This window comes from Sinocyclocheilus grahami, unplaced genomic scaffold (genome assembly GCF_001515645.1).
Source record: "Sinocyclocheilus grahami isolate Dianchi unplaced genomic scaffold, SAMN03320097.WGS_v1.1 scaffold410.1, whole genome shotgun sequence".
Taxonomy (NCBI): domain Eukaryota; kingdom Metazoa; phylum Chordata; class Actinopteri; order Cypriniformes; family Cyprinidae; genus Sinocyclocheilus; species Sinocyclocheilus grahami.
This window is the reverse complement of record NW_015505589.1, coordinates 874,122-883,658: the sequence shown is the minus strand read 5'-3', so window position 1 is coordinate 883,658 and position 9,537 is coordinate 874,122. Positions and strand designations below refer to the sequence as shown.

The 9,537-nt window shown below is 37.9% G+C and overlaps 1 protein-coding gene across 1 annotated transcript in view; it reads left to right on the top strand.

Annotated features, from left to right (window-relative positions):
* Positions 1 to 9,537, top strand: part of LOC107550917 (transmembrane protein 132C) — a 69,559-nt gene that overhangs the window by 9,460 nt on the left and 50,562 nt on the right. The window lies entirely within an intron of this gene.

Genomic DNA, 9,537 nt, shown 5'->3' with positions numbered 1-9,537 from the left:
GAGCGTTCGAGTTCTCTCCCCTTCTGAGGAGTTGAATTCCCCGCTCCATGGGCTGTTCTCGTGGTGGTGTTTAGCAGTGCTCCCCTCTATCAGAGGGTTGCCTATGAGCACACTACCCCTTTTCTGAATTCGGAGTTCTCCTCTCACATGGAGAGTTGAGTTAACTGTTTTCCCAGAGCACCTGGAACCGGCAACATCAGGCGAACTATGCCCTTCCTCTGCCTCCCTGATGCACTGAGTTTTTGGCTAAGCTTGCAGTACGCTTACCCTTCTGATTTCTAACGAACATGCTATAGGTCGAGCCCCCTCTCGGCTGAGAGCTGGGTGTTATGCTCCCTCAGCTAGGCAACTTACTGCTAGCCATTCCAGCATTATACCATGGATTGAGTTGATGACTCCTCAAACATATTGTTCTTGGGATGCACCTTTTCCATCTATGGGCTGCTCTTTCAGAGTGCCATAAGAGCTTTGTGCCCTTTCTTGAGTTGGTTAAGCCCTGGTTCCACCTTGGGCACCACTCCACCTATGTATCCTCAGGATACCTACTTTAACAGGGTGTTGCTACTAGGGGTCTGTTGAGACAGTTCCTTCAGCAAGCTCATGCAGAGCAAGCGGTAGCCCCCTGGGTGACAGACCAAGACCTAGTACGATTCTAGGCACTTGGTCGTATCGCCTTAAAGGAATCTACTCCTGATTCCAAGCCTTGAGCTCTACCCCGGGCCCAGGAGTTCTGGCCCTAACAGGTAAGTTTTTGGGGTATGTAACCTAGGCCTTTGGCCATAGGGGATAATGTCACTGACAGCCATCTTAACATCCCAGGGGCAACTCCCATGGCTATGGTAGAGTTGGTACTTAGTGCTCGCCATGATTTTTTTCGGGCATGCGTATACCGTTCCCCATAGCGACCCCTAGAGGACGCAGTTCGAAGTTCCCTTGAAAGGAAACATCTCAGGTTACTTATGTAACCATGGTTCCCTGAGTAGGGAACAAGACACTGCGTCCTCTAGGTTTCCTGCCATGCTTCGGACGCAAGCTTCAGATGAAGACGCGGATGATGTGTTCTCCGGGTGCCTATTTATACTGTAGTCGCACCAGTAATGACGTCATAGGCTGTCGCCGGCCTACATGTTGTTGGTGTTTTTTGAATGTATGCTTCAGACACGGGTCACGATGAGGCGTTCCCCATAGCGACCCCTAGAGGACGCAGTGTCTCGTTCCCTACTCAGGGAACCGTGGTTACATAAGTAACTCGAGATGATTTGTGTTCATCTTGTCATAATGCGTTATATTTTATGTAATTTATTGTACTAAATTTTGTTAAAGAAATCAATGCATTTATTCAGCAAGAATGCATTAAATTGATTAAAAGTGACTTTTCCGAGATGATTATGACAGAGAAAATTGGTCCTAAAGGTTGGAAAGTTACATATCATGGAATTATGTATGGTTTAAATAACCTTGTATTAATGCATTACTTTTTATGCGATTCACTGTACTAAATTAGCAAGTAAATTAGTTAACAGTCCTAATTAGGCCTGGGTTTACAATATCAATTCATCAATTTTAATCAGTCTTCATTTTGATGAACCAATATTATTTTTAAATCTCAAGATCATTTGTTTTTAGTCTGTGCTGTTTTCTGTTGATGTGTGAACAAAGCTTCACTAAAGATTACTTGCAGGCCACCTGCTATCCAATAATTGCAGTAAGCTTTGTGTTAGTCTCAACAGTAAGTCTCAACTACTCAAAATAATAAATGTTGTTTTGATGCTCTTTAAAGTGGTGTCAGTACCACACATATACCTAATATACGAATCATCAAATTCAAAGCAAAGCTGAACTTCTGAGTTAAAAAGGTGTTGTAGCTGGATGACTTCCAGTCGTTACCTCTGTCTCCCAGGCAAACATCTAATTAAACTCCACTCCACATCCTTTCATGGGTTTTCAATCCTTTGATAAATGCTTTTCTATTGCTGTTCATTTCATGAATCAGCACATTAAAGAGGAAATCAGACAGCTGCATCGCTGCAGACAGGGCTCACCTGAACACTACTTTAGCTATCAACTGTCAACACTAAACATTATTTCCACAGATCTTCATTTGATAATCCAGATTTGACTTTACTCACCTTTCTTAAAAGGGTGTCTGTTTGGGTAGTGAATTCGCTGTCTAAAAATCCTCCCAGGTTCCTGGCTGGTCTAGCTGGAATTAGTGTTGTCAAATCCATCTGAGTAGTGATGTTGGGGTCAGTCGATACAGCCTGGCTGATGATGAAGAGTTCGGTCTTTGCAAGATCATCTAGAGATTGTGTTCTCAGGAAATGTTTTCTGCAGACATGGTGGGGAGCCTGGAAAATCTGTGTGCCTTTTTAAGTGGGCTCAGTGAGCTGGTGGGTGGCAAGACCAAAGCCATATAAACCAATGATATTAGTATGAAACAGTATGTATATTGTATTCAAAGGATTTTTTTTAATGTATATATTCATTATTATTGATGCATAATCTGTAGGGAATTCTTGGTAAAGCTAGGTAACAATACATTTTCCTCAAATTTTTAAGGAAGGATCATATGTTGTTCCAGTAACATGTCCCACCTACAAAATCACTTCCCAAGTTAAGCTTTCCTCTGACGTAGGCCAGTGTCTTGACATTGAAGGACCTGTACTTTCTGGGTGATTGCGTAATAAGAATAAACCTGTTCCTTACTCCAGTGAATCATTTAATCATTAAAGTTCTGGATACAAATCATAAAAAACCTGGCCACCGGAAGCAGTAATTCATTTCGAACAGCCCCGGGCAAAACCCAGAGAGGTGAACGTGGGATCCAATAGCCATTGTACTGAGAGAGTCACCTCAGTTAAAATGCTAATCCACTCACGGGCCAGTGTGGGAGTTTCCCCTGAGCCAAGCGCTCTGGCGGTCGGATGTCAGATGAAGCGCTGTGATGTACTGCTACCGACCTTTCCTCAGACGCGCTTCCTGGAGGAGGTTACGAGCCCCCCTGTAGGAGCTGATCTTTGGATGAATTAAACGGAGCGTGAAGAGCCCGGCGCAGCGAGGCAGTGCAATACCGCCACGGCCCGAGTGAGTCCCACACCGAGGGTCACTGTAATCTCGATTAATCACCTACAACAGATGGCCTCCACCGAGAGAGAGACAGCTCAAGGCTGTGTTGACAAGAGTGTTGCCTCAGCTTTGCTTTACATCAAGCTTTCATCAGTAATTAGTTTTAATTAGGCTAACATGCCACATTTTCTTTGAGCCGTGATATGGAGCTAATAGGGTTATGAGGGGTGGAAATAATCCTTTTAAACGCAGTAATCTATGAGTGACCTCTGCGCAGGTCGCAGGTTTTGAACGTAAATAATCAGAAATGATTCATAGCTCCGGTGCCGTCCGTCTATATTTATGGATTATTAGCTTTCTTGGCCCGTATCTGTCTTTTCTCGCTCTCTTTCTTATAAGTTGGTGCATATTTTTCAATTAATGGTGTCCTTCCTGTTAATCAATTTGAACAAAAGGACGTTTAATGGCTTCTCTAAAGCTCAGTAGCTCAACTGCGCTGCAACAGACCTCTGGGACAGACCAAGAAAGAGAGAGAGAGAGAGAGAGCGCATCAAGGGACAGATGAAGAGAGCTGAAGTTTTATGAGAAAATTTTCCACTTTGAAAAACATACAGTGAGAGCGGTGGAAAGGCTCTCAGGTGTACCTCGGCTGCCTGACAGAGACTGAATTTGTCATCTATTTAAATACCGCGTGGCAGAAATGACTGCAGAGGAGAGGAGTGGAACAAGGGATGAAAAAGAGAAAAAAAATCAGCCGAGCCTTATGAGTGAAGGAAGGTGAAGATGAAAGATATTTCCACCCCTGTGTGTGTCACCCGTCCAGTGTGTGTGTAATATGATGTGTTATGTGGGTCATGTGAAGATAGATCTGCCGCTCAGTAATTGAGGCAGATCAGATTTGTCAGCACAGCAGGAAGCTGTTCTTTGAGCTGAATTGTGCGCACACACACACACACACTCATGCAGTGATTTTAGCATTGATTAGCCCAGTGCCTTCATTATTACAACTGCATCACATACAAATAAAGTGGAAGAGGACAATATTACACACTCCAATGATAAAGAAACACAATATGGAAATTAATCCAACAAGATCTGTCTTTCTAATAACTCGCCCACATTGGTAACTGATTTAAGACTACATGGGAAGCACACAAACACCCCCTTCCAACCCTAAAAATCTGCATAAAAAAACAGTAGTATGGAGAGTTTGGGGTCTATAAGATTTTATTTTTGTTTGTTTGTTTTAAAAGGTGTCTCTTAACTTCACAAGACTATTTGATTTAAAATAGTAAAAAAAATTAAAATAAACAAAACTGTTATCTATTTTAATATATTTTAAAACATAATTTATTCATGTGATGCAAAGCTGAATTTTCAGCTTCATTACTCCTTCAGTGTTACATGATCCATCATAAATCATTCTAATATGCTGATAATTGTCAGTGTTAAAAACAGTGTATTTCAGGATTTTTTGATGAATAGAAATTTCTAAATTTATTTGAGATAGATATTTTTGTAACATTATAAATGTCTTTACTGACACTTTTTATCATTTTAATGTGTCCATTGCTGAATAAAATATTTCTGTAACATTATAAATGTCTTTACTGACACTTTTTATCATTTTAGTGTGCCCATTGCTGAATAAAAGTATTAATTTCTTAAAAAAAATCTTATTGACCCCAAACTTTTGAACGGTAGTTTAAAAGGGTATGTATTTTTAAAAAAATAATGCATGAATGATTTTTATATATCAAAAAACTGCTATGAAATAATAAGTTGGTGTAACCACACTTTGTCTTTAAAAAGACTTTGTAAAGTAGTTTTTAAGGTTGTTGCAAGTATCTTGGAGAACTTACCAGTTATGAATTTAGACTTTAGTATCAATTCTTTCTGTCTCTTCATGCAATCTTAGATTGACTGGATGATGGTAAGATCAGGTCTCTGTGAGGATCAATCTGCCTTTTGTAGGACTCCTTGTTCATAAAAACAGTCTCACTGGATTATTATAATATTTGCAAAAAGAATGTTGTGAAACCTAAAATTGATATTTCCTATTGATGCACCAAAAGAAAAGTATAACCTTCTTAAAACAAACATTTTAATGTGTTTAGACTTACACAGTACAATATGTAGTAATACAGTACTGGTGCAATATTTGATTCAATAAGTATAAAATATAACCCAGGATCAATCTTTGTTCAATCGAATTGATCAGCTTTAATCTACATGCATCTGTGCATAGGATATCATACAGTCTAGAGTCTCACTGAAGTCATGTTTTATTGAGAATCTATAGCAGAAACATGTACCATGATTAATGTTAAATGGACTCTAAGTGAACTGTGAACCCTGCTCCACAGCCGATTTCATTGGTTAACTAGATCACGCAGTCACAAGTCAAGAAAAATGTAGTCTTCATTGATTTTGTTCAGAATTCAGAAAATTAATGGATTTAAGCATGCATAACAAATGTAACAAATATAAGAGCATCATGAGTGACATTTGCATTGGACAGTGGACTTTCAAGTTTTTGTCCTGTCTTGAAGTCTGTTTAGCAATAGTTTGCAGACAAAACTACTAATGCCATTGTACACATTTGGCATATTTTGAGCTGCAGGAATAAAGCTGAACTCACAAAAATACTCTCTAGTATGTCAACTAAAAAGCTGTGGCTGTTCACCACTCTGTTTTTATGGTTAAATGGGCTTTCACAGAGCAGTAAGTTCCTGCCCCTGATGTGATGGTCCACTCTCATGAAAGTCATTTTTCTCTTGGCTCAACATCCAGTATTGCCAGCTGCACATTAATAACCAGTAAAGATAACATGTGCTTCCAGCTTAGTGCAATCACACAAACACCCCCTTCTACCCCTACTGCATATTCAGACAGCAGAATGTAAAAAAACAGAATGTGTTTGTTGCTTTTTTAGAGCAGATGTGCTTGGAAGCACATAAATGCAGAGTTTGCAGAGGATGTTCTCTGGAAAGCATAGCATGTGATTTGGCATTTAAATGCACCAGGTTTGTGGTGTGGATTGCGTTGTGTGGAGGTCTTCAGGGTTTGAGTTCACTGTTGTGGTGCAAAGGTGAAATATTGTGCATTGTGGTAGCTATTTTTGAAACACTGAAACACTTGTTTTGTTCAACCTGTATTCTTAGTTTGTGTGGTGCTCACATACAGCCAGAACTGGAATAGTGAAATACACAGACCCCTGAAACTAACCAAAAGTTTTTCAGAGGTTCTTCTATTCTCCTTTCCTTTCCTTTCCATTCCTTTCCTTTCCTATCCATGTTCCTTTTCCTTTCCTATCCTATCCTATCCTATCCTTTCTTTTTCACATCCTCCTCCTTTCCTTTCCTTCTCTTTTTTCTCTTTCCTGCTCTCCTCTTCCCGTAGGCTTTGATTTAGACTATGCAAGTGTATCATATTACATTTCTTAGCATGCTGTGACATACATTCTTTCCACAATGACATCTCTGAAATATGAATCCCTAGTGCCTAATCCATTAGTCTCTCTCTCCTCCTCTCTTTCTTCCCTCTCGATCACTTGCTCTCTATTTGAATTAGCATGATAAAGTGCAGTAGTTAATTGGAGCAGCCATGGAGTTCATATGTGCCATAACGCATTACTCCGGTCTTCAGTGTCACATGGTTCTTCAGAAATCATTCTAATATGCTGATTTTCTTCTCAAGAAACATTTCTTCTTATTATCCGCTTAATATTTTTAATAGAAACTAATACAACATTTCCATGATTATTTGATGAAAGTTCAAAAGAACAGCATTTATTTAAAATATTTTTAAACATAATAAATGTCTTTTTTAATGCACCCTAATGCAGATGACAGTATTAATTTATTTAAAAAAGTACTATATCGTTTATGTTTTAAACAAATATCAACAGTAAAGTGATTGACATTTTAGTGAAGTAAAGTAAAACAAAATATTTTGCTAACACTTTATTTTAGGGTGTCCTAAAATAATAAAACATGTAAATAATAAAACATGCAAATAAAACATGCAACACGTTACATGTACTTACTATTATAATAACAATAAATTATGCATAATTACATGCAAGTAACCCTAAACCAAACCCTAATCCTAACCCTAACCATATAGAAAGTACATGTAGTTAATTAATATTACTCAGTACTTACACTGTAACAAGGACACCTTAAAATAAAGTGTAACCAATATGTTTTATATATTTTCTTGAGAATATTATTATCATCCCTTCTTTTTTAGACTATAAAAATGTAATTATAAAATAGAATAAAAAGTAATTTTGTGACCTACTCAATAATTAGGATAAAATCTGATTAAACAGTGAAAAGCATAACATTCCTTCAATAAATTGGGCTTCTACTTTAAACAGCATTACTCGTGGTATTGATGTGTTGGCAATTAATATTTTTTATGATTTAAGCCAGAATTATTAAAGACTTTTTTAATCGCTTGACTGTTTTTAATTCATGAGTTATTGTAGTAATGTTTCCAGTGAGCACCAGAGGTCATACATAAGTGTAATTTTTTTAGATTAAGATTTATACATCATCTGAAAACTGAATAAATAAGCTTTCCATTGATTTCCAAGATTTTCCACAACTATTTGAAAATCTGGAATCTGAGGGTGAAAAAAAAAACCGCCTTTAAAATTGTCCAAATTAAGTTCTTAGCAATGCATATTACTAATCAAAATTAAGTTTTGATATATTTACAGTTGGAAATTTACAAAATATCTTAATGGAACATGCTGCCCACTGTGTCCTCTGTTATTGAGTGTTTACTACCAAATCTTGTATGTCCAGTGTGAGTGTGTGCGGTTCAGGTTCTTGCAGGATGAGCTTGGTTGAGCTGCAACAGTATAGATTTAAACAGAGCTGAGAGCGGAAAGGGAAGAGGAGCAGTGGCATGGATCAGAGGGCAGAGGCAGGGAGGTTAGGTCCCATCGGAGGCAGCCCTGCCGTAGGTGACAGGCCCAGCTTCGAGCTGTCTGTTTAAACTCACAGAGCCTGCTCAGAAGCTGTCTTCCTCCTAGCACATACTTTTTCAACACTGTGTTAACTTGTGAAAGGCATCGGTTTCTCATCCAACTTGTTATCCATCCGTTTAATCCATAATTTAATCAGTTAATCCATAATTCATTCAGTAAAGGATGAGATCACTGCTTATTTAATGTGAAGCATTAATTGCTGGTTCTAAACTACAATGGGCCATTTGTATCCAAAAAGCTTGAAAGGAAGAAAATTGAATCTTTTGTGTAGCAGGATGAAGAGCAGAATGGAAAAATGGAAGAGGAGAGGGTTTAAAGGGGAAAGTAGAAAGATATGTCTTTGTTGCATTTAATATAAAAAAACATGGGGAAAACAAATCAGGGCGGCAGGAAAATTATGCTGAAATGTTTGGAAAGGCCATGCCCTGAATGCACAAGCCAACGCTGAGATCATGACCTGAGATTGATCCTGTGGAGATGGTCAAGATACAAGAGAGGAGAGCTGTTCTTGATCTCACCTCTGACTGTCTTACACATAACATACTTCCCTCGAAGTTTTTTGTATTCAATATGATCATCTTCTCAGTGTATCAACCCAAAACCTTCATGAATCCTGAAGAAAAAAACATGGCATACAAGCCTTAAGCGGTCAAGATGGTCAACCAGTTTGTAATGCTGCTGTTTTTATTTTTTCAGAAAAAAACATTGACCATATTTCAACTATGTTTGGAAGGATGTAAATAAAACAGCTCATACAATTACACATAATGCTATTATTACTTCAGGAAATTCATTCAGTGTCTATAATTCATTAGTTAGAGAGGAGCAGGATAGGAGCATTTCCATAAATGTGTGTATTATATTTTATATTTATTATATTTTTACCTGTTGGTAATGTATTATTTAATGCATAAACCTGTCATGAAAAAATACATAAATACAAAAGTATTTATGACAGCTGTATTACTGTTTAATGTTTATATTTTAACTATATGTTGGAGTATAATTATATCATTTGAAAGTTTGTATAAAAACTGCCTTACATGCACAACACTCATACACTCTTTTATTTGAGTGTTTATTATTATATCTAAAAATAGATAGCAATTGAATTTAATAATTCTGTCTTCTGTTATTAATTTCAACCTTTAAAGGGGTGGTTGACTGTTTTTTGTTTTTTTTCTGGGCTTGATTGTGTTTATGGGGGGCAGTCTAACATGTTAATGCTTCATTTTAAAACAAAAAATGCATTATTTTTCTCATAATTTACCTTTATTCTACACTGCTCTGTCCCTTCTATAAATGTGCTGATGATTTCCTGGTTTTAAGAAGCCACTCCCTCAGAAATACGCAATGGGCTCTGATTGGTTATCTGGCCCAGTGTGTTGTGATTGGCTAAACTGCCTCTAGTGTGCGTCTTTTCCCGGCGCGGGGTTTGTCTGGGTTTGTGACGTCAAAAACCCGGGAAG